The sequence below is a fragment of the Sorex fumeus genome, unplaced genomic scaffold (assembly GCF_029834395.1).
Source record: "Sorex fumeus unplaced genomic scaffold, SorFum_2.1 ptg000131l, whole genome shotgun sequence".
Taxonomy (NCBI): Eukaryota; Metazoa; Chordata; class Mammalia; order Eulipotyphla; family Soricidae; genus Sorex; species Sorex fumeus.
In genome coordinates, this window is record NW_026606188.1 from 12295988 (window position 1) to 12322698 (window position 26711).

General features: G+C 41.2%; 1 protein-coding gene across 1 annotated transcript in view; it reads right to left on the bottom strand.

Annotated features, from left to right (window-relative positions):
* The window catches only part of FBXL17 (F-box and leucine rich repeat protein 17), a 538170-nt gene that overhangs the window by 460558 nt on the left and 50901 nt on the right, over positions 1–26711 (bottom strand). The window lies entirely within an intron of this gene.

Sequence of the window (26711 nt, forward strand, 5' to 3'; positions counted from 1 at the left end):
TCCAGGAAGTGCTGCTCCTACCTTTCAAACAAAAGTTTAAAATTCAAAGGTCAAAAAGTAAACACAAAAACGTAAACACTATTTTTTAATTTTAAATAAAACTTCCATATATACAAAGTGTTAATAGGAAAAGAATAAATCCAAATTATAAACTAAAAAAAAATATTTAAAACTGCACACAAGGAACTATCAACTCTAATAAATTAAAAAGTGCCTCATATAGAAGAGAAAAAGCAACAACTTGAAAACAAGATGAATCTAGGATGAGTAATCACATAGGAATCCAAATCATTTTAAACATCTAAAGAGGGGCAACCCAAATTCATAGAAAAATACAAGTTAAAGGCACATTGGTACACTTTCTGTCTATCACGAGCTGTCTAGCAGACTGAGCCTACAGGGAACAAGGCTTCTGAATCCGTTTCCCTTGTTTTTTTAGGAACGCATAATGATGTAACCCCTATCATTTGGGAGGGAAAAGCACTCAAAATCATAGGAAATGTGCGCCCTAATTTTGGGAATCTCCCCTACAAATATATGTAAATCCAAACTGAATAATGCATGTCCAGCAAAGATGACAATTCCAGTAACATAAACAACGGGTACATCTAAAGTGTCCAAAAATCAAATGCTGAATGAAATACGCTTCCATCAGGAAGTAAACTGAGAGGGATATGAGGGAGGGGAAGAGTGAGGAGAGAGGAAGGTCTTCAGATTGTGACATTCATTTATTTCTCTGAATTGGAAAAAAAATAAAAATATATACATGTATATTAGCTTTTGCGTAAAAAGATACCACTCTTTGTGCAAGCCTACCTTTTTATTGAAGAAAAGAATATGTGATTATATTTATTCATGTATTCCACAAATGCTGACTACTACAAATGTAATGGAAGACAGAAAATACCTGAAATACGATTTTGTATCTATCCTTTTTAAAATTTTTTCTTTTTGAACTAGCAGCCCTTCCAAAAAAATCATTGATTTTATCAGAAATCAGTGGGGGAAACTATTACTTTACGTCATTTAATTAATCTGTAATACTGCTTGCTATCAGTTATTTGACATCTCCAAACAGGAAATGAGGGATCAGAACCATGAGAGGGGCTATAACAGCCTTTTAAAGCATCGCTCAGATGAGGCCGACAATGCCACAGTGGGCAGGCCATTGCCTTTACTCAGCCAATTCCAGTTCATTTCCCAGCATTCCCCCTGGTCCCACAAGCATTGCCAGGAGTAATTTCCAAACGCAGAGCCATGAGAAAGCTCTGTGCACTGCTGGATGTGGCCCCAAAATCAAACAGACAAAAATCATCTCAGAAACAAACTGTAAAACTCCCAGAGTTTTAAAACTAGAAACTTCAAAAACTAGATTGAATACCAACATTGCCTGACCAAGGTGCTGTGTTCAAGGAAGGCGGCCACTTTTATTCAAGAAAAACTGAGGTGAAAGATGAAAGTCTTTCTGTCTGTCTCTAAAGATTAAAAGGCAAGGATGACCACGTTGAGCCACTTCTACTTAACAAACTGCTGGAAGCTGCAGCCAGGGCAATGAGGCAGAAAACAGAAATGAGGTGAAGAGCGAGCGGCAGAGGGGAGACACCACAGCTGGGAGTGGCCAAGATTCCTGCTCCCATCCTGGGACCCCCAGGAAACACCAAGGTTGGACAGGTGTGTCCCCCACCCCCCAGAAAAGAATAGCAGTAAAAACCATCAAAACTCAAAAGGAAACAAACTTATAGCTTGTATAGACTATGATCTCTTATATAGAATACCCAAAATTACACCCAAAAGTCATTAAAGTAACTGAACTTAATGTAGTTGCAGAATACAAAATTGCAGAACACACAACACTCAGTTGTTATTTATCTACACTAGCAATAAATCATTTGAAACAGAAAATAAGAAAATAAGCCATTTTATATTAGCATCGAAGAAATAAACTATTTGATAATAAACTTAACCAAAAACCAAAAGGTAAAGGCTATAGGCTAAGTGGTGAAAAAGCAAAGACACAAATAAATGTAGGATACTCTGCATATACTGACTCCAGGGCTGTACATCGTTTGTCATGTATGTGGTCAAACCGGGTTTGATTCCTCCGTCCCTCTCAGAGAGCCTGGCAAGCTACCGAGAGAATCCCGCACACACGGCAGAGCCTGGCAAGCTCCCGTGGTGTATTCGATATACAAAAATCAGTAACAAGTCTCACAATGGAGATGTTACTGGTGCCTGCTCAAGCAAATCAATGAACAGTGGGAGAACAGTGCTACGGTGCTACATCGACTCAAAAGTTTTAAACTGTTCCTCAGTTTTTTGCTTTTACTCTGGGGCCACACCAAGTGTTGCAGGAGCTACTCGCAGCTCGGTGCTCAGGAGTGATCCCAGAAGTGCTCTGGGGTCCGCACAGTGTCAGGGACGCGACCAAGGCTTCTGCACCCGAAGCACACACTCCAGCCCTGACTCATCTCAGTCTGACAGTGCTGAGACTCAAGACCGCCCAAAGCAGACTACAGATACAGTGGGCGCCCTTCCATGGTATTTTCAGTAGAAATGGGGAAAAAACAAATTATTCTAGACTACATGTAAGATCTCAAACTTTCTTTAAATAACAACAGTCTCCTGATTCCAAAATTTTGGTCTGTTTTGGTTTTTGGGTAAAAACCTGGTGGTGCTCAGGGGACCATATGGGATGCCAGGGATTGAACCCAGATCAGCCATGCGCAAGGCAAGCGCCCTACCTACTATACTATCATTCTACCTCCAAATTCCAAAATTTATTGGAGGAAAAAAAAAAACATGTGGGGGCCAAAAAAGAGAGTACAGCCTTACACAGAGCTCATCCAAGGTCCGAGCCCAGAACCACTTACGGTTCTGCAGGTCCTGCCAGGAGTGATCCCTGAGCATTGCGTGCATGGGTGTGGCCACAAAACAAAACACAGGACAAGCACAAAAACAGGTTTTAAGAAGCTTGTTAAGGAGATCAAGTGGGGAGATGAACATCTGCTCCCTGATGGCAGGGTGCTGACTCTGGTGGTGAGTTTCCAGTTGGAACGTGACTATCTGAAAGTCTTACTGAAATATGAAGATTTCATGTCAATGGTTTTCTTGACTATGATACCAAATGCACAGTCAATCTAAGTAAAAGCAGATTAGCTAGACATCAAAGTTTTAAATGTCTGTTCATAAAAGGTCACCAAGCACAGAGTGAAAGCCCACCTAAATAACGGGAGGAAATATTTGTGCATTTGCCTTGCACGCGGCCGAACCCCGCCTACCTGAGTTCAATTCCTCTGCCCCTCTGAGAGAGCCCAGCAAGCTACTGAGAGTATCTCGCCCACACAACAAAGCCTGGCAAGCTACCTGTGACGTATTCAATATGCCAAAAACAGTAACAACAACTCTCACAATGGAGATGTTACTGGGACAACGGAAGGACACTTCTACAGTGTTACATATTTTGTAAGAGATTAATATCTAGAATGCATAAGCACCTCCAATAATTCAATAAAGTCAACAAAAGAAATTGATTGAAAAATGGACAAAGAACCTGAACAGACATTTGTCCAAAGATCAAAGAACAACAACCTTAAGAAAATATGCTCAACATTAGCGATGACTAGGCAGGTGACCCAGAAACCTATGGACATTACTGCATACCAGTGAGAAATCAGAACCCGTGGGCCTACTGCAAGGAACTGAAAATGCTCAGCCACCCTGTAAAACAGCAGGACAGTTCCTAAAAGACTCAAGCTAAGATACCTTATGATCCAACAAACCCGTTTTTACTTCCATTTTCCCAAGCAGAAAGGAGAGTCCAGAGAAATATAAGCCCTTGTCCATGGCCGCATGGGGTTAGGAGCAGTGCTGCCCCCTGCTGTATAATGGTAGAATTCTGATTTTATAAGCCAGAGAGCTCCAGGCTTGGCTGGACAACGCCATAAAGGTCTTAATCACTGCCTCTGCATACACTTAAAAGTGGTTAAGACGATAAATTTCATGTTATGCATGATTTACCACAATTTAAAACTTTTTCACGACTTGGAAAAAGTAATATAAAGCCACTGCCTTCTCCTGTAGTGCCACTACAAAAAATTTAGTCAAATAAGAAAGAAATAATGAACCACGAAGCATCACCTCCAGACTAAAACTTACCAAAGAAGTGGCATGTGTAAATCATTACTCTAAGAAAGAAACAACCTAGAGAGAAAGGAAGAGCATTTAAAAAAAGAGAAGCTAAAACAAATGATCCTAATGCTTTGCCCTAGATAAATGACAAATGTGTTTCTTAATTTCTAAGATGAAACATCTTTTATAAAATTCAAAGTATATAACCAATAAGGGAAAACAACTATTCAGGTCACCGTCTCTCCCAAGGACTACAGCAAGAAGCCATGTTCGGTGAGGGTTGTGATACTATGGCCTGACAATGTCTCATAACAATGACAAAAACATCGACCCAGCACTACACTGCCTAAGCCAATTCATAACGTTTAATTTTTCAATACAGCTGCCGCTGCCCATAAACTACCAAATATTACTATCACTCAGTGGAATGGAGCTTTAATAGCAAAGAATCATCATACAAAAAAAAAACCAGTAAGCCACTTTAATAAATATGCAGTACCCATAACAGCTTCTTTAATTATAATCTCCAAAATATTTCATCTTAATTAGGCAATTAAGGTGAAATGACTGAGAAATTATCATCATTAGCAAATAAAATATTTTCATGCCATCATTTTCAAGTTCTTTTTTTTGGGGGGGGCGCCACACCCAGTGATGCTCAGGACTTACTCCTGGCTCTGCTCTCAGGGATCACTGCTGGTGGGGGCTCAGGGATCATGTGCAGTGCTGGGGCTCGAATCAAGGTCAGCCGCTTGCGAGGCAAATGCCCTGCCCAGTGTACTATAGCTCCAGCCCTCCAATTCTTACTCTCAAAGTTAAAGTGTACTCGGCTCATATCGCACAGCACCGCCATGTAAACAATAGTCCAGCATCATGAGAGTCTCAGAAGAGATGCAGACAAGATGACAGAACTCACAGGGACAGTGGTCTTTGGGCTGCAACTCTCCGTGGTGCCAATGGGAGCGAGATGTGCCCTGAGAAATGCTCTGCTGGGGCCTGAGAGTCACACCCACACCCCACAGCTGCCACAAACAGCCCGGCCTCTCTGCTGAGATGCTAAGCTGAAGAAATTCCCAGGCGCACCAGGTTTCAGGCTGAGAACCCTGGGGTCTTCTCAGAGTGGGCACAGGTAATTCCGTCTACCCACTTTGCTGCCAGAAGCCCCAGCAGCCACCATGTGAACAATGGCCCAGCTTCACTAGCTTTCACAGTTCATCTCGGAACAGATGCAAGTCATGTACACTGGTCTTCAGGTTGAAAACCCTGGGAACCCTTCCAGAGCAGAGAAGGCCAAGAATCATCCCAGTTCTACAGATCCTGGGGCTCCAAATTCTGTAACACTGACAGCCCAGTAGGAGAAAGCAAATTTCATGGAAAAGTAGCACAGAAGCCCACTGAGCTCAATAAACAAAAACAGTAACACGAAAGGCTCAGCTAGCAACAACGAGCTCATTAATCCTCAGACAATGACTTTAATAACGCCTTTGTGAGATGTAACAGTTTGCACAGATTTTCTTCTACTGACCTATTTTTGATAATTCCATCTTCATTTAGCTGTAACAAGAAACATAAAACAAATTATTTTGTGCCTGCATAGAGACTTGGGGGTGGCTGAGAAATTGGGGACACGGGTGACGAAAGGTCACAGCGGTGGTGGGGTGTGGTGGTGGCTCTATGCTTATAACACATAAAACATCTGTAATATAAATACTGTAAACCACGGTGTCTGAATCAAGTCTAACAAAATTAAAATGCACTCCTGCTTTTTTAGTGTGCGAATGACTCCAAGTGCAGAGGTTCTGACCCTCATATCTATATTGGGTGCCACCATCCCCCAGCGAGCGTAGGTAGAGCAGTGCTGAGACGCCACTGGGGCATGCGCTTATCTGCTTAAAAGAAGCCATCCTCTGGGCACTGCCAACTCATCTGTTTTTTTTTTTTTTTGAAAGAAGGCGGTAGGCCAAATAGGCTTGGGTAGATCTGTGGGAGCAACAGTCTGACAGGGATGTGTTACAGTACTCCCTGTAGATCCTACCAAAGGCAATTCAAGGATACAAAGAAGTTAGTAGTTTTAGTTAAGGGTTATCTAACAGGCCAGAGAGATAGCACATTGGGTAAGACACTTGCTTTGTACAGCTGACTCAGGATCGATCCCTGATACCCCACATGGTCCTCAAACCCTTCCAGAAGTGATCCCTGAGCACCATTGGGTGTGGTCAAAGACCAAGAAGTTACATGGTTAAGTAGGCTAACATTATTCAGAGAAAAACTGGCCAAGTGGCTTAGTGCTGCGTGTCTAGGCTGTACTCATAAATAATGAATGGATATGCGAATGGCAAGAGAATGAATTTATAAAAAATTAATTCATGTAGCAAGTTATAAGGGAGCTAAAAAAAGAAGTTTTTTCCTGAATGACACCATCTGTAACTACAACATCATTTATTTCTAAGTATTCAGCACTGTTTCAGAGGATGTAAAATCCCATGTCCACTCTCTAAACTCCGCCTCAAAAGCCAAGATTTTCTCTCAGATACCAGATCTTCCATGACTTCTAAGGGGGTTACAACCCAATAAACCCATCAAAAATTGAACATTAACTCAAAAATCCGGTTAACATATCTAACAGAAGAAATACAAAAGTTTAATGAGCCTACTTAAACACCACCCCAGGTCACAAGAGAGGATCATACAACATATCACTAGCCCCCTGGTAAAAGACCAAGATTCAAAATTCAAAATACAGTGTCTACTGAATGCATGTCACATTCAAATCATCATAATGTCAAACCACCACAAATCATAAGCCATTCATGTCATAAATCAATCTCTGACTGCTGTCAGCCAAGTCATTAAATCAAATGTTTTTTCCATTAAGCTGTCCAAATGATTGGCCTAGGTGGTGAAAATAAAAGAGCAACATCCCACTGTATCTTTATACTACTATGTGACACTTTAAAAGACATGCAAGGAATTGCAGTTTTATCTTTTCAGGGGGTGCCTCACACTATAAACTACAGGATTTACAACTGTAAAAAAAAATAAAATAAAATAAAATAAAGGGAAAAAAATATATAAAAAAAAAACTACAGGATAAGCCTCAATGCAGTCTCTGGGGCTTGTTTTGTTTGACTGATTTTTGGGCCCACACTCAGTTCTCAGGGTTTACTCCTAGCTCTGCACTCAAGAATCAGTCCTGCCAGGGCTCAGGGGATCGATCATAGGGTGTGCGAGAGACTGAACTGAGGTCAGTCGTGTGCAAGGCAAGTGCCCTCCCCACTATACTCCGCACCCACAGGTAAACCTCAATGGAATGAACTAGGTGAAGTTTCAAATATTTTGATAACTACATTAATCACTCATGAGTGATCTAATCAAGATACATTTTATCTGATTTACTATTTCTGGGAATGAGTGCTCTCAAGCAGTGCTCAGCAATTCCTGGCCAACCGGGCCAGAAGCTTAGTGCGAGGGTGCAAGGATGAGGTACTGCCAGTGCCCCACAGAGCTAGAGGCCGGCACCCCAGCTGGCGGTGGGCAGCGCCCATGATCTGCTCCAGGAAGGAAAGATAAATCAACACTCTGTGCAGAGTAAAGAAGCACATGGAAGGAAGCGAATGAAAAACACCCACTGCCTACATTCACTGGAAATCAAGTCTCATCCTCATATTATGTCACATAGAAGTTATGTATTTACATACACACATAATTGATGTCCTAGATTGTACTAGATTAATGCTGCAGAATGGTTTCAAAAAAGAAACTTTATTCTGCAACCACATTCTCACAAAAGCTATTAATCATAACTTGTCCAAAATGGAAAAAAAAAAAGATATGCTACAAAGCTGAAATGTTCTCATTTGATCACCAATAGCATCAATTACCTCATTCAGTATTCACAAATCATTAACATAATTATAATCAACCACATTAACAAAAGTGTAAACATGAGGGCAAGCATGAAAATTTCGTTTACTTACTGGTTTTGAAGTCACCCCCAGAGGTACTCAGGGCAGGGTTTACTCTTGGCTCTGCGCCCAAGGGTCATCCTGGCAGGGCTCAGAAGTCAGATAAGGTGCCAGGGACTGAGTCCTGGTTAGCCACACATCTAAGGCAAGTGCCCTGCCCACTGTACTACTTCTCCAATCCCAAAAATGTATTTTTTACTTTTTCTTAACAAGCTTAAAAGAATGACAAAAATCTCCTGTATCCAAGTATGTCATTTTTTATTTTGCTTTAATAACAATTGTATATCACAACTCACAAGGTAAGAATTCAGTTTCTATATGATACAGACTCCACTTCTTGGCATCTTCCCCAGGAGCACAAATACATTAGTTCACAAAGACATTTGCAGACATTTGTGCTTATTGCAGTAACCAAGTTCTTGGACACAAACTTCTCAAGTGCCGCAGAAGTGAGGAGTGAGTGAATAAAGAAACTGGAGCTTGTATACTCGCTATAAGACAGTCACTGCTACGTGGGCGGTAATGAAAGGCTTTGTGTGAGCAAAGTGAAGCAAAGGAAGAATGACAAGCGATCTTTCTCATACATGGAACATAAAGAAACACAGGATGGGAATAAGAAACGTCCAATGATAATTGATCCTAAACATCAGGATACAGAACTGAACTTGCTCAGGGGTCGGAGGGAGAGAAGGAACCATCACGGAGAACAGGGCCGGGAGCCCAGAGCCCAGTGCTGGCCATGGGACAGCAGAGCGTGTGCCTGAAGTGTCACGATTAGCGGGATCATGAAACACGGTACCTAACTTTACGGGGCACAGAGCAGAGGCAGCAGACCAATCCTCAATCAACAAAATGTAATGAAAACTACTGAATTTAAAAAATAACTAACTGCACTTTAAAATCTGATAACCATGAACATCATTTGTAAAGCTTAAAATTTACTTATTTACATATCAAACTGGAAATTAAATCATTTTCTGTGTGTGAAGCAAAACAGATTTAAAGAAATTTACTCGGAGAAATATGAAGGAAGAAAGAGAGATATACGTTTAAGAGATAAAAAGCTTTTCCAGAGGAGAAAAAAAGAAGCTCATTATTTGGTTTATCACTTTTATTTTTCAGGTGCGAGGAATTGAAACTCTGGGTCCTAGACATGTAAGTGCATGCACATTCAATCTTCTGTGAAATAAAAAATGTTATTACCTATAGATCAAGTAATAAGAATTTCTCCAATTACACAAATTAAAATTATGAAGACTTCATTCTCCATACGTATACAATATAAATGGAACATACAAACTATAAACTATAAAGAGACCAACAGACAAATACTGTACATTATCAAATTTAAGTAGAGAAAAATATTAGCAATGATGAATTTATTAAGAGCTGTCACTCTGAAGTTCTACATGAGAATCTAGGAGACAAGCCAGGGTTGGGAGAGGGGAAGTGGCACAGTGGGAGGAAGCAGACACTGGTGAAGGGGTTGGTGCTGGAACCCTGGAGGCCTGGAACCCAATCAGGAATAACTGAAACCTCACAATGACTCTGTGTGTGTGTGTGTCTGTCTGTCTGTCTGTCTGTCTGTCTGTGTGTCTGTATATACCACAAGACATTCCAAGTACTAAGCCAGTCCTTTTATCCACTCATCAATGATCTCTTTACAAATGAATTAAGCAGCACTGTCCTCCCGTTGTTCATTGATTTGCTTGAGCGCAGGCACCAGTAACATCTCCACTGTGAGACTTGTTACTGTTTTTGTCATATCGAATACACCATGGGGAGCTTGCCAGGCTCTGCTCTGCGTGCAGGATACTCTCAGTAGCTTGCCGGGCTCTCCGAGAGGGACGGAGAAATCGAACCCAGGTTGACCACGTACAAGACAAACGATATACCTGCTGTGCTATCACTCCAGGCGGACTAGGAATAAAGTATATCTACAAATATTGTTATTTATATGGTTACATATACACACGCATCTATACAATCATATACATGGTGGAAAATGGGAGGAATGATAAGTCTCAGCACAGCAGTTACTTTTAATTACCTCTGATGAGCTCTTAAGTGAGTCAAAGATGAATCAAAGAAGCAGTACAACCCAGGCCCAGGAGGTGGGGAGCACTGCTTACAGAGTCAGGCCTCTGGGTCAGTGCCTGGTGCTAGGCAAAGTGAGACGCTTGAGAGAGGAGATGGAAGTAGCTGGGGCTGGAGTGACCACAGCAGGGAAGGCGCCTGCCTTGTGTCCAGCCAGCCCGGAGAGACAGCCACCATTCCACATGGGCCCCAGCCCGCCAGAAGTGATTCCAGACAGCAGAGCCAGGGTCCCACCTGTTGCTGAGTGTGGCCCCCAAAGAAACAGAAAGATAACTAGTCGTGCTCTAGTTATTGATTTAGACTGAGCATCTTGAGTCAATGTTAAGTAGTACTTAGAAGCTAAATTTAGAAGTAATTTACTAAGTAATTTACTGAGTAAATACTTAAAAGAAAATCACAGATGTCATGAAAAGATTATGGTGAGCAGAATTTTATTCTGCTGAAGTCTATTCTGAAAAAAATAACTGACATTTCTCAGAAATCTATCTTTCACAAATGTTTCTTCCTAACTTCAAAATCAGCATATTCTTTCTGTAAATGCTCTTATTTAGAAATACAGAGTTGAATGATATCTACAAACATATCTGCAAAGAACTAAGACCCAAACCCAAGCCAAAATCTTTCATAAATTCAAGTAATGTTAATACACTTATTTCAATTTTTAGTCTTTTAGAGGAAATTAGGGCAAAATTGTTCAAAACAAACAAAAAAAATCTAGTTGCAGTTACATAACACAGTATTATGAATCATGAATCTGCAATGATTTTTGTGATCGACTGATTGATTTTGGACTACACACAAAGCAGTGCTCAGGGCTTCCTCTGGGCTCTGCACTCAGGTGACACTGCTACTGGAACTCAGGGGAAATACGGGGTGCTGGGGATTGTACTCAGGTTGGCCCTGTACAAATGTCCTGCTCACTGTACTACTGCTCCAGCCCCTGATTTCTTAGATCATAACACACTTCAAAATAGATGTAATTATAAGATATTTTATTCTAATAAAATATTATTAAATCTAAATGAAAACAGTAATTCAAAAGTATATTTGCACAACAATATTTAAGGCCACCTTATTTACAATAAAAACATAAATGCTTACCAACAGATGGCTAGGTAAAGAAACAATAGTGTGTATATATATGTGTGTGTGTATATATATATATATATCTCCAATAGAATATTACTATGCCATTAAAAAGACGAAATTGCAATCATCTGTACAAAATAGCTAAAAATACAAAAATAAGTAGAGGAGTAAAGGACAATTAATAGATGGTATCAGTCACATATGGAATATAATAAACATGGAAACAAATCTAGAAAAGCAAGAAAACTAATTCCTATACTTGGTGAAAAATCTGATTAATTACTAGAGAGAAAAGTGGGTGAGTGGTAGAAATACGCAGTCTTTTTGGATGGTACTTAACTTTTGGTATGAGTACAAAACATTCTATACGCAGACACAGGTATTAAGCTCTAGATGTCTCAAAACTGACAGAATAATAAACTGAAAGGAGGCCCAAACAACAAAAGCTGATGAGAACTTAAGGAATGAAACTTAAATGGAACTTAGTTCAGTGGTAAAGTACCTGTCATATATTCAATCTGGGGTGCGTCATGAGCACTGCCAGAAGTGAACAGAGCACAGAGCACAGAGCCGGAGATAAGCCTTGATGACTGCCAGCCTGGCTCCAAAATGAAAAGTAAATAAAATAAAATGAGTCAGTAAGAGGTCAGGATGACAGCTCCAGGACAGCTCATGTAGGAGCCCCAGAACTAATCCCCAGCACTGCAGAGTTCCCAGGAGTACCACCAGGAGTGGCTCCTGAGCACCAAATCAAAGCAGCCAATGAAAACCACCAGATGTAGCTCCGAAACAGAAATACATAAACACCAAATCATAAATACCAGTACTGGGGGTCAGAGAGACAATACTGCAATTGAGGTGTCACCTTGTGTGTGGCTGACCGGGGTCAATCCCTAGCGTTCCACACAGTCCCCCAAGTCCACCAAGATCCCGGAGTGCAGAGTGAGAAGTAAGCCCTAATCACCACCAGGTGTTGCCCAAAAACCAAAGTAAAATAGAATAAAATAGAAATAACAGTATTTATATGAGTGCACAAATAAATTATTCTGAAAAATATATATAGCTTCGTATAAATGTTTTATAGCCTTTCATGTATCTAAACATAAAAAGGTGAAAATTTTACCAAAGTAGTGTTTTTCAGCCTGTGGAACAGATGCCAAGGAGTGGAATGGTTAGGCTCTTGGCTCCTCGGTTCACTGCAGTATCATTTACAATGGCCCAGATCTGGAAACAACTGAGTGTCCAAGGACAGAGACAGGGCAGAGAGACTGGAGGGCACATACACAGTGGAGTACTACTCAGCCATAAGAAAGATGAACCAGGCTATTTACCACTCTGTGGACAGACAGAACCAGAGGATTTGTGCTGAGTGGAGTCAGTCAGAACAAGAGGGACAGACTCTTTTTTTTTTTTTTTGGTTTCGGGGTCACACCTTGTGATGCTCAGGGGTTACTCCTGGCTCATGCACTCAGGAATTACTCCTGGCGGTGCTCAGAGGGGCATATGGGATGCTGGAAATTGAACCCAGGTAGGCTGCGTACAAGGCAAATGCCTTACCCACTGTGCTATCACTCCAGTGCCAAGGCTCTGTAAGACTCTTGATGGGAAAATTCATGGTCTGGGGGAGGGGCACACTTGGCAGTGCTCAGGGATTACTCCTGGTGGCACATGGAGGAATGTAGTTCGTGCTGGGAATAGAAGTAAGTCGGCCGCATGCTTAACAAGCACCCTTCCTGCTACACTACAGCTCCGACCAGAAAATTGGTGATTTTAAGTAAATTTTCATTTTCAAAATCTGAAGACAAAACTGAATCTGAACTAGGTTCAGCAGTATTTATAGTACCCAATGCTGAGACAGAGTGACCAGGATTGATCATATCTTTTGCATTTAATTTGAGGGAGAAAAATAGACTTTTCCTATTAGAAAAGGTTATCTTTCAAGAGAAGTATAAAATCAATTAGGAGCAAAAGAGTTCATTCAAGTAAGCGTTATTGAAATTTCCCATGCATCGCACAGGATCCTATCATAAAAATCCTACTATGTGGCAAGCTCAGCATTATTACTATTACAATTATCCAAATACTCTGACTAAAGTTATTATAATAAGAAACCTAAGAGAAATGGAGAGTGATGACTTTCAAAGTCTCTTTAGCACTGCAAGAAATGTATTTACAAGTATTTTCTCTAAATACACTGTGGTGACATAGCTAGTATAGGTAAGCGAGAATATTTGGTTCAAAATAGAAAAAAAAATTCTATAGCTTCTAGATACTTCAAGTAATAAAATTAAATAACCAAACTGCCCAAGAACTAGGAAGTAAAAATCTTCTGTACTCCAGTTAAGTTTCTATTCTGACTTCTAATTCACTGTACATCAAAGAAAATCAACTTGGCCTGACACATCAGGACTATTCCCTTCAGTGATGAGGCAGGTGCGAGGCCAGGGCGAGAGCCTATTTTCCACAGCCCTTTACCTTGTTTGATCACTGCTTACTTTTGATCTGACACTGCCCTCTCTCTAGTAATGACTTTCCCCTCGCAGACCCTACCTCACATCTGTCAGGAAGAATAAAGGGCATCAAACTGAGCGCTGACAACGCCCATGGGCCATGCGATGGGGCTGCCAAGTGAATGCTCCCCAGCTCCCACCATTGCCAATTCCGCTTCTTTTGTTCTGGTAGGGACAGGGTTAGGGTTGCAATGACAGCAGAAAGGATTATGCAGAAACTGTGAAACCAAGCTTTCTTGAATGTGTATCTTTTATCTTTGCTTCTCCATGGTCTTAGACGCTGCAAGCTTCATGGCAGTTACTATGAAATATATATTCAGCGAGTGCAATTGCAAATTTGTTTAAATAATTCTTGAGGGGAAAACAAAGGACACAAAGTATTGTAACTCCACTATAAAGCTTTCAGGCAAAACTTTCAAGCCCATGAGGTGAGATTAGTAAAGACCAGCTCTCCACAGCCCCTTAACAGCAAAGGGAGCCACAAAAGTTCTACCAGAGCCAGATACTTAGTAGGTATTGCATTACACTGTTTAAAATTTTCCTAAAAGGAGTCACATGTTTACAAAAGATGAACATTTCAACTTCTAATTACATATCCTCACATGAAGTGGGTCAGAATTCATATTAAAAATAAGCTCACCTACTTTTGTTTAAATAATAAAGAACATGCAGAATTTTTCAAAAGGTTATTCCAGAATCTAACAGTTATAATGCTACAAATTAGACATATTTGAACTTAGTCCTATACTAGGTTCCTCCCCATGTGGGGAGTTTCCTTTTCTACTTTCCAATAAGCCTTTCTAGTTTCTAATAAAAAAAATTAGGAAATTTAGTCCAATGTCATTTTACTAGTAATTTTTCAAATGTCATTAAAATCATGCATAAACAAAAAATAAAAGTTATTATCAATATTCCTGTATAAACAAACATATAAACACACACGATTAAGAGCTCATTATCAAAAATGCAAGGAATGAAAGAATTTGCAGAAGGAGGTTTAGAGGTTTTTAAATTTAGAATCATTTTCAAAGCTTAAGGAATGATTAATTCTTTTAAATAATACTTTCCTGAACATTTTTAAAAGATCAGAGGAAAGAAAAGCACACATAAGACACACATGCTAATTTAATGTACCTTTAATGTTATAATGCATAGAAACATGTAAACTTAGACGTACACAGATACAGAACCCCAAACATGGAGGGTTATCACAACCTGATTTCCAGTAAACAAAGTTAGTTTCTGGAACAAATGATGGAGATGTCTTGATGGGAAGAAAGTGAAAATCCCCCCATCTAAAGGATTAACTGTGATGGTGGGTCACTTCTGCTTGAAACTGACAGTGGGTCATCACCACGGAGAGGCGCCATGGAAAGCACCACCAGCCTTACACTGATCAGCAAGAGCATGACTAGACCGGGAGGAAGTTGTTAATCATCACCCAGCCAATGCTCAGGACTTGCTCCGGGCTCTGTGCTCAGCCACTACCCCTGCCAGTGCTCCGGGTTTGCTCCAGACTCTTTGCTCAGCCACCATCCCTGCCAGTGCCACAGGAACCACTTCTAGGGCCAGGACTCAGGGTGGCCAGAAGCAAGACAAGAGTCTTGCCTGCTATACTATCTCTTTGGCTCCTTAAATAGACTTGAATATAAAAAAAAGATGAGTCCTACAAACCTGTTTAGAAAAGAAGCCATTTTAGATATTCTAGAAAAAATACATAATTCCTATATTGGGGGGGCAGGGGAAAATGCAATTTACATTTATCCAACTTGTTCCTTAAGTGGCCCAAATGCTATTTAATCCTCAAGAAAACTAAAAAACAAACCATGCTACTTATTCTAATTGGACATCTATTTATATCTCTTTCAGGGTATTCTTTCCCCAATTTTTTACTTTATAAAGAAATTAAAACACGCTTAAATAACAAAAATAAGCTAATTAATGAACTAATTAATGATGTAAAAACCTAAGCATTTTATGCATTGTATTAAAATAATACATTTGTATAATTTCTACATAGTATGGTCTCAAACTGCACTCTCAAAAATCACAATATTAGTGTCTAACTAAATTTAATGCCAAGTTAACTAAGTTCATTTTATCATACCAAACAAGGTACATACTAAATGTTACATTTAATCTGTTTTAACTACCACAATAAAGTTCAGTTCTTCTAAACCAACACAACCATACAAGCAACTTGTCAACTCTCTTCTTTTCCAAGATCAAGTAGTGAACAAATTACAACTCAGAAGTCCTGAAAGATTTTTGCTGGGAATATCTAGAACCAAAGGGCAGGGAGGGTGGAAATGCCCCGGGAGAAAAAAGGAAGCAACTCCCATCTGCTGGACAAGTGCATGGATGCCGAGAAGGTACATGACCATGTGCAATGAAATCTCTCTTTCTCAGGACCTCACTGTGAGACATGTGCCTGCCACTGAAACGCAGCTCTGGCCCTCCACCTAACACTTTTCTTTCTTATTAATTTTAATTAAAATACCGTGATTTGGGGGCTGGAGCAATAGCACAGCAGGTAGGGCGTTTGCCTTACACACGGCCAACCCGGGTTCAATTCCCAGCATCCCTTATGGTCCCCTGAGCACCGCCAGGAGTAATTCCTGAGTGAAGAGTCAGAAATAACCCCTGTACATCGCCGGGTATGACCCAAAATGAAAAAAAAAACCGTGATTTGTAGTTGAGTATTTGGCAAACTATGTCCCAGCACCAAGCCCACCACCACACTTTTCTATCGGAGAAAACCTCAAGCTCACCCTTAAACAAGAATGCCAACAAAAACAGCATAGAAGACAACAGGTGATGAAGAAACATCCCTGCTCAGGAGCAGGAAAGTGCTCACCACACCAGCTGTCCACACAGGCTGTCTGCGACAGACAGCTCACCTGGCGAAGCCAAGGGATGGCATTCCCACAGCAATGCGGCTATCTTTCTAGAAAAAAAGGTGATGCATAAAAATGTTGTAGAAGCAGCATTCTATCACCTGAAACCTGATTTTACTACAGTTTTTAAATAGCATTCAGAAAATAGAATTCTTTAAATAGAAACACACACACACACACACACACACACACACACGTGTTCATTCTAAGCTCAGCTAATTCAGCTCCACTTAAACCTTAGCACTAAGATAAGGAGAGTATAGAGATGAGACACCTGTCATGCATGTGACAAACTTGGATTTGATTCCAAGCTCCACACATGGTACCCCAAGCATCAGCAGAAGTGACCCCTGAGCACAGAGCCTGGGATTAAGTCTTTGCTATTCTAAAACTGTAGTGCTCCATTACTGCAGATTAGAAAATCATAGGCCAAAACTTCTCCTTAGATCCAAACAATGATCCTCACTTGCTGGCTGCCTGAAGTGGTACTGAAGAACACATGATCGAAAATGACAGGTCTAATGGAAGTCCAGCATCCCACTGTCCTCTAACCTTATAAAAATTTCTATCTGCTAAGTCTAATGTCTTGGTAGGTTTTTACCACAACCTACTGTCTCCTGTTGCCAACATATGTGTACAATGACCTAGACAAGACTGACATTATATACGAAGGAAGATCATCTGACTTGCTCAAAAAGTCCATAAGTAAAGTAAAGTAAAGGCCCTCCCGTTGATTGTCGATTTGCTCGAGCGGGCCCAGTAACATCTCCGTTGGAGACTTTGTTGTTACTGTGTCTGGCATATCGAATACTCTCGGTAGCTTGCCGGGCTCTCCGAGAGGGGCGGAGAAAGCGAACGCGGGTCGGCCATGTTGGCTGCGTGCAAGGCAGACGCCCTACCCGCTGTGCTATCGCTCCAGCCCAAAAAGTCCATAAAGTTTAAATATGCAGTAGTAAGGCTGGAGACTAGTACAGCAAGGCACCTGCTTTGCACACAGCTAACCTGGTTCAATTTTTGGCACCACACATGATCTCTCTAGCCCACCAGGAGTGAATTCTGAGCACAGAGCCAGGAGTAATACCTAGGCACTGCCAGGTGTGGACCCCTCTAACCCCCCCTAAAAAAATTTTATTCATTACAAAGAAAAAATAGTTGGACATTATTCAAGTCATTAATTGCTGTCTATACCATATAAGACACAGGATATGACACATACACACAGATTTCATGTATTTTCTATAGGTTTTAAAATGACAGAATAGAAATGTTATCCCTACCATCTTCCAAATATGACAGCTATCAAGAGAAGAATGAAAGTAGGAGGGGAAGCCTAGCAAAGACTATATAATAAGTTTTTTAAAAAAGAGGCCAGAAAAAATAGTACAACAAAATAGTATGCTGCCTGTACACGGCTTCTCAGGCTCAATCCCTGGTGCCTCCATGCTCCCCCCACCCAGCAAAGCCAGGCATGATTCCTGAGCATAGAACCAGGAGGAATCTCTGAGCACTGCTAAGTGTGTGCCCTCTCAAGAAAATTCTAGTTATCCCTCAAAAATGCTGCCAGGTAACATTTCGCTCTGCTCAGGGATCTCTCCTGGGGGGCTTCAGGGAACCACATGAGATGCCAGGGAACAAAGCTGAATCAGTCACAGGCAAAGCAAGCACCCAACCTGCAGGACTCTCTCTCCAGCCCGAAAGTCCTTTTGTAATGATCTTCTGCTGATAGATCACAGATCACGGTCCTCCCGTTGTTCATCGATTTGCTCGAGCGGGCCCAGTAACATCTCCATAGTGAGACTTGTTGTTACTGTGTTTTGGCATATCGAATACGTCACAGGGAGCTTGCCAGACTCTGCAGACTCTGCCGTGCGGGTGAGATCCTCTCAGTAGCTTGCCGGGCTCTCCGAGAGGGGCGGAGGAATCGAACTCGGGTCGGCCATATTGGCTGAGTGCAAGGCAAACGCCCTACCTACTGTGCTATCGCTCCAGCCCCATCTTCGACTTATGATTAACTTCTGCTGTCTCATTGCAAGTGTCAGTAAGTGTTTAAAAGGGGAGTAATGTGTTTTGAAAATTACTGTTTATTCATATTATCAAATAAGTTATAGATTAACACCATCTGTAATGTACCACTTCACTCAAAATCTGTAAAACAAAATTGAAGAGTCTAACAGGTCTGCAGCACAAACTGATTCTAACACTTAAATACTGCTTAGTCTCAAAGTCTAAATGTCTTCATCTATAACTGGGATTTTTTAAAAAGCTACCCTATCTGGTTGTTGCGAGATGTAACTATACAAAAGTGCACAGCAACTGGTATATTATATTCAGTAAAAGGTAATTATTATTAAATATTTTAAATAAAAACAAAAATGATGGTACTATCCTACAATGTAATATATAGAAAGATGGAGTTCAGTATGTTGAGTCACCTGCATTAAAACACCCATTCAGGCAGAACCATTTAGTAAACACCACAAATCTGGGTAAGGCAATGTTTCACTCACTGCAAGGGGAAAGAGCAAAGCAGACAAATACCTAAAACACAGAGATTTTGCTATTTTTTGATGAAATACCTAGAATAAGAACTTCCTCACAAATACAATTTATGTTAAGAATTTTAAGGAAAATCACTCCACAAGGAGTGTCTGAGAGCTAGATAAGCCATGCAGGAACTGATGGAAGGCCGAGTCCCTTACCATTTTAGACTGAATGGCAGGCGGGAAGATCAGAAAGGGTCTACCTGACTCCCAGAGCTGTGCTGAGGCTCAGATGCCAACACTGCATGACTCAGTGGACACACGCCTACCAGCCTACTCACTCAGCTACTGCCACAGCCTCCAACTAGACATCCAGAGGCCAGAGGAGCCACAGGTCTTAGATATGTGAAGCAAGGCCCCAGTGTGAGAGAGGCCTGACACACCCACTTCGAACTGTCACACTCCAGAAAGTCAAAAAAATCATCAGTGGCAGAAAGAAAAAGGAAGGGAGTTTTGACATCAAAAACTTCCCGGCATTCAGTAAGGTCTTAACCTCACTGAGTGTGATCCTCAGAAGAACATTTTCTGAGTGAGCTATTATTTTCTTTCCGTAAACAAGAAAATGGAAACACAAAAGTTCAGATAACTAACCCAAGGAACAAAAGAGTATGAAAAAGCAGAATCAAAGTCTAACCTGGCATGAAGCTAGCCTCAATCATGCCTTAAGACATTTCCAGCTGAAAAGATAGAAGCCCGATGAGTGATTTCAGAACCCACTTCACTGATAACCGGATATATACAGCCTAAAGATAATCAAGTATAAACAACATAAAGCAGTCTTACAAAGGGTACTACAGCAGCAGTCCAAGAACTATATCATAGAATATCGCAAAGCTAGATCACCCTGAAGTTGAAGGGAAGGATCATAATTAACTTTCAGGGAAAAAAAAATTAAGACATAAACAGACTTTAGTTAATTTCCAAAGACTTTATAATATCTATTATAATGCAGCACTACTTTCCACATCATTCAGAAATTTATACTGGTTCACAACTCAAATCTGTTAAGTAAAGGATAATTTTAAAAAGATCTGTCCACACCCCATACACCAATCTACATCAAATATGCTGATCCTCAGATTAGTACAGAAGTTACTTTCAAAACTCATCATAAAGTCCTAACACACAAAATCATCAGGACAAAAAAACAACAGAGTATCTTTTTGGCTGCCCCTGTCACCTGAACCTGAGGCATCGGCTGACCAATGAGCTTTCTGTGCAGAGTGCAGAGAAGCAGGATGCGGAAGCAGAGAACAGAGCGGAGAGAATACACCTAATCAAGAGTGTGCTTGCGGTGGCCGCTGCCTACTGGCTTGCTAGCTCTAAAGATCATCAACACGATACCCAAAGCCACTAACATGACTTCCAAATGACTGTGGAAGGGACCAGGGCGACAGCTGGATTGAAGAGCCACTTAGAAGAGCATGCCCTACGCACAGAGCCCGGCACACAAGCCCGATGCTGCCTGATGCCCTGTGCACTGTCCTGCCCGGACTAGTGGGCTGAGAGGCCTCCTGAGCACTGCTGAGGAGCTTCAAAAACAAATCAATAAATAACTTTATAGTCAGCACTGCCCAGAGTAATACAAAAACTACCACTAGAGTAAGAAACACAGGACTTACGGGAGACTGCATTACTCCCATCTACCTCCAAAGCTGATATAAGAGTTTTACAGCGAATACAAAATGTATCAATGTAGGTACAAACAACTTCTCACACAATAGTTACAAATTGCTCAAACAGAAATTCATTCTCTGTGGAAATTCATTTTCCACCGGAATAACATAGGAAACATTTCCTCTACAAGAGTTGGTTTCAGTTAAACCAGTGTCACAGTTAAGAATGTTTTAGTATCTTGCGGGGCCAGAATGACAGTACAGCGGGTAGGGTGTATGCCTTGCACGCGGCCAACCTGAGTTCTAATCCCCGGCATCCCATATGGTCCCCCAAGCACCGGGAGGAGTAATTCCTGAGCATCGTTGGGTGTGACCCAAAATAAAAAGAAAAAAAGAAAAGAATGTTTTAATATCTTGGTATGTACAAAATAGCAAGTTCATTTTCTAACACTCTAGATGCAACTTATTTTGCAATTATTTTCAGAAGAAATGTTCCCACTAAAGTTAAAAGACAAAAAATGAAATAAACCATAATATCTATAGATTCTATATAAAGAGTTTTAGATCTTTATAGTTATCAAGGACACAAAAAACTGTCACTGACATCTACAAAGACAATGCTGCCATCTAAAGGCCAAGGAATAATATGAAAACTAAGATATGTATAACATGTGGATTTTCTAAAGCATTGAGACAGTTTAACATTTTTTAAGTCAACAAATTGGGGCTGGAGTAATATAGTACAGCCATCAGGCGCTTGCCTGGATGCAGCTGGATTCAATCCCCAAAACACCCTATGGCCGCCCACCAGGAGCGACTCCTCAAGAGCAGTTCAGGAGTGAGTCCTCAGTATCGCTGGGTGTGACCCAAAACCAGAAAAGTTTAAAAATTAAAGTCAACAATGTTTATCATTTAAAAAACCCACCATACTATGGGGACTGAAGAAATAGTACAGCAGCTAAGCCACCTGCCTTGCATGTGGCTAAACCCTGTTCAATTTCTGGAACCCCATAGGGTCCCCCCAGCATCTCCAGGAGTAATCTTTGAGCACAGAGCCCGAAGCAAGTATTCCCTGAGCATCACTGGGTGTGGACCCCAAACTAATAATTGAAAAAAAAACTACATCATGATTTTTTCGAGTATTCAATGATGCTTTACCATGATTTTTCTAGGGGCTGGCGTCATAGCACAGTGGGTAAGGCATTTTGCCTTGCACATGGCCAACCCGGGTTTGATTCCCAGGATCCCATATGGTCCTCCAAGCACCGCCTGGAGTAATTCCTGAGTGCAGAACCAGGAGTAACCCCTGAGCATTGCCAGGTGTGACCAAACAAAAAAAAAAAAAGAAAAAAAAAAGCAGAAATAAATATTTAAATAAATAAAATGGCTTCTGTTTGTTTTATACCACAGCCACTGGTGTTCTGTGTTGTGTGTCTGAAGAACAATAAGTAGTGCCACAACTCAAACCACGGTGGGCCACAGCACAGCAAGGCAAGTCCCTGAACCTCTGTGCTATTCTCCCATCTTGAAGCCTTAAGACTTTTTTTTTTTTTTTTATAATTTATTTATTTATTGAATCACTGTGGGAAAAGTTACAGAGCTTTCGGGTTTAGGTCTCAGTCATGTAGATACCAAACACATTTCCCTTTATCAATACTCATTTTTAACCCCGAACCCCAATAGACCCCCACCTCCCACCCCTCCCAATTCTTTGTGAGGCAGATGAGTTCTAGTTAATACTCTATCTACTTTGACTAGATAGATTATTTCGATAGAAGATGCACAATTATTGTTTAGAGTTTACGACCCCCCCCCCCCCAATCAGACATGCTGAAACAGCGTTGTGAAATGATTTGCTTTCTACAACTTGGTTTAAGAATAAAATGATGTCGCGCAGCCGCTATTGCGGCCGCGCGGTTTTGAATTTCTGCTATCTTACTTATTGACCCTGGAAGAATTTCTATTAAAAGTTAGCTAGTTAAGAGATTGGTTTCTGTGCCATGGAGTCGTGGCCGTGCCGGAGAGCCGCTCGTGGGGGGCAGCTGGCGACCTCGGTGGGGCGTGGGGGACGGCCCACAAAGCCCCCCTTCCCATGAGGTCCCCGCCGCTCCCCCGAGCCCGGCTCAAACCCGCTTTCCACAAGGCTCCCGTGCGGCCGCCATCTTTCTTTCCAGAGAGGAGCGGGCGGGCTGGTCAACGCCCTTCCCCCTCCGGGCAGGCTTGGTGGCGCGGATCAACACAAGTCCATTTGCTTTTCTGCTCCAAGCAGCTGGTTCTCTGTGCTAAGTCCTTGTACCTCCGGGGCCGTGGCCGTGCCGGAGAGCCGCTCGTGGGGGGCAGCTGGCGACCTCGGTGGGGCGTGGGGGACGGCCCACAAAGCCCCCCTTCCCATGAGGTCCCCGCCGCTCCCCCGAGCCCGGCTCAAACCCGCTTTCCACAAGGCTCCCGTGCGGCCGCCATCTTTCTTTCCAGAGAGGAGCGGGCGGGCTGGTCAACGCCCTTCCCCCTCCGGGCAGGCTTGGTGGCGCGGATCAACACAAGTCCATTTGCTTTTCTGCTCCAAGCGGCTGGTTCTCTGTGCTAAGTCCTTGTGCCTCCGGGGCCGTGGCCGTGCCGGAGAGCCGCTCGTGGGGGGCAGCTGGCGACCTCGGTGGGGCGTGGGGGACGGCCCACAAAGCCCCCCTTCCCATGAGGTCCCCGCCGCTCCCCCGAGCCCGGCTCAAACCCGCTTTCCACAAGGCTCCCGTGCGGCCGCCATCTTTCTTTCCAGAGAGGAGCGGGCGGGCTGGTCAACGCCCTTCCCCCTCCGGGCAGGCTTGGTGGCGCGGATCAACACAAGTCCATTTGCTTTTCTGCTCCAAGCGGAAGCCTTAAGACTTTTTAAAGAAGATCAACTTAGTGAGATTATTAGCAAGATAACTGGCTAATGAATAGTATTTGCACATGTTCTGTTGGCAATCTTTTGATTAATCATTCTAAGAATCTCTAGTAGATATTAAATTAACAGTTCTTATATTCATATTACCTGTCTGAGATTACATATGAAGCACAATTTTATACATATGCATAATTTTCATGTAATCTATTTCTACTTGGACTGGAGCGACAGCGCAGCAGGTGGGGTGTTTGCCTTGCATGTGGCCACCCTGGTTCAATTCCTCCATCCTTCCTGAAGAGCCCGGCAAGCTGCCGAGAGAGTATCCTGCCCTCAGCTCCTCGTGGTATATTCGATATGCCAAAAACAGTAACAAGTCTCACAATGGAGATGTTACTAGTGCCTGATGGAGTAAATCGATGAACAACAAGAGGACCGTGCTACAGTGCTATTTCTAATTACATTATTTAAAATATTTAAGTGACTAATATTAATTCTTAGACTGAAAATATGCTAAGTATTTAAAAGTGTACCTTTGTAAGTACACAAGTCTTTATCATTATTTCTTAAGTTCTAAAAACATAAAACAGAGTTCCTAACGAAGATTAGTTATTTAAATTGTGATCCCTGTAGTCCATCTGGCTCTGTGCTCAAAATATAATTGTTGCAAAATATAAAAGTCAAATTCTAAATTTTCCTTTCTAATAAGTTTAACTGAAGGAAACTCAGTGAACTTTAAATTTAGCAAGATTACTTCAAATTCCCAATGAAATCAAAATATTCATTGCATAATACCACATAGAAAACAGACCCCCTTAGCAGAACATCTTCTCATTAAGTACAAAGAAAAGAGCCATGAACATAACTAGAACCTTCAAAATGTATATTTTGTTCATTTAAGAAATGACCAAAATTTTTTAAATCAAAACTGTTCCTCTGTGTTTAACCAAAAAGATAATAATCACTGCTCAATAGATCTCCAATTTTGTGAGGATACAAAAAAAATTTAAGCCGGGCCTACTTACTACTCTTTATCTTTAGCACAGAGTAGAAGCCAACAGAACAGGCAGGAGCTGTGTTTTCATGAGGACTGTTTTTCATATCAGTAATTTAACTTGAATAAGGAATGAAACGTAAGAAAATATGATTTGCATTACATCATTTTCAAATACTGTAATTTAATCTGCAACACCACAGCCTGAACAATGACATCAACTAATAACCTGCACCAAGAAATCTCTTTCTTCAGAGAGCTTAAGTAACTTTCCCAGCCTGAGAATGCAAAGACTGAAACCGGAATTCAAAGATCCTGGCCATAGATGTAGCTCAGGCAGCACTTGACCTGCAGTGAAGGCCTGGGTCAGTCTGCTGGCACGGCAGGGCCCTAAGGTGACCTCGCGTGCCCTGGCCGTCTTCAGGGGCTGGCAGGAGCACCCAGTCCTCCAGCAATGCCACAGGAAAGACTTTTCCCACTAAATAAAATTTTTAAATGAAAAGTTCAGTCTTTCTGACACAAGAAAACCTATTCCCTTTATTACAAGACCTTAGCACTTTACCTCAAGAATGATCAGTGTTTAATGTAAAGAAGCATATGAAATACTTTACTATAAAATGTTATACTCATTTTACTACATAATTTCAAAGAAATTATTTTTTTCATGGAGAATCAGATAAGAGAAAAATGCAATTTTATGTGGCCATAAAAGCATTTCCTTTTAACTCAGCTTCAATTTTTCCACCAAGAATCTTTTTCTAAGAGCATTATCAGGATAAGGAATGTGGTATAGAGACACATGTTTTGCACATGTTAGACAGAGTTCAATTCCCAGGCTATAAAATAAATAAAAGAATGAGCATTATCTCCCTTAAAACTTTTCAAAACTTATACTAATATGAAATGAATTAGTTAAATTTTCTAAGCTCTAAGTATCAACAAAAGAGCCCTTTATTTTAGGGATACAGTTAAAAAGCAGTCCTGTTTTATTTTTTTTTTAAATAACTAAATTCTCGGGACCACCTCCACATACTTTAGAATATTTTATTTTCCAACATTGATAATTCTACTAATTCCTCCCCAGTAACTTGTTCTGTTAACTTGTACTATGTGTCTGGCAATACAGAATTAATGAATCTAGAATGTTATTCAGCCACGAAAAGAAATTAAATTCTGACACGTTACAATATGAAGGAATCCTAAAACATTTTGCTAAGTGTCAGACCACACACTGCAATTCCATTCATGTTAAGTGTCGTGAACAGACAGGACAAATCAAAACTCCGGAGGACGGGACTGCAGGGAGGAGGCAGTGAGAAAAGGTGCATGGAGACGCAGGGTTCCCAGGAGGGCACAATAAAACAGGTTCCAGATTAATCATTATGACTGCACAACTTTGTAAATACACTTAAGAAACACTTCATGGCTCACTTTAAAGTAGAAAATCATAATTTATGTGAGTTTCACCTTATTTTATTGAATTACACCTCAATGAAAGGAAATTATCCAGTTTTAAATGAGTAGATGATACACCTAGGTGTGAATGAGTTACACACACATGTGTTCAAAACTGTGTAATCACCAAGATTATCTGCCTCAATTTCCTGGGTCCCATTTTCCCCCATATTCGAGAAAGAACCTATTTCACAAGCCTGTATCTCCCTGAACATTAAAAACTCCTGTCTATCATTATCCAGGAGAATCCAAAGCACAATCCCAAACTAGGGCACCATACAGTGAGCAACTAAAATTTTTTTTTCAATTTTTTTCACAATCAGAATTTAAAACATACATCACATGCTAATGTGAAATTTTAAAAGTCCAAACGCCACATACAAACATGTCTAGCCATATAATCCATTTGTAAGATCCCTGTTAGAGAGCGTTCTTGCTCCCTAACACAATATTTTCCACTTCATCTCCTTCCCAACCTTTTTCTGATGTTGGTCCTCTCTGACCCTTTTCCCTCCAGTGTCACCCCTACCTCTGGTCTACTTGTT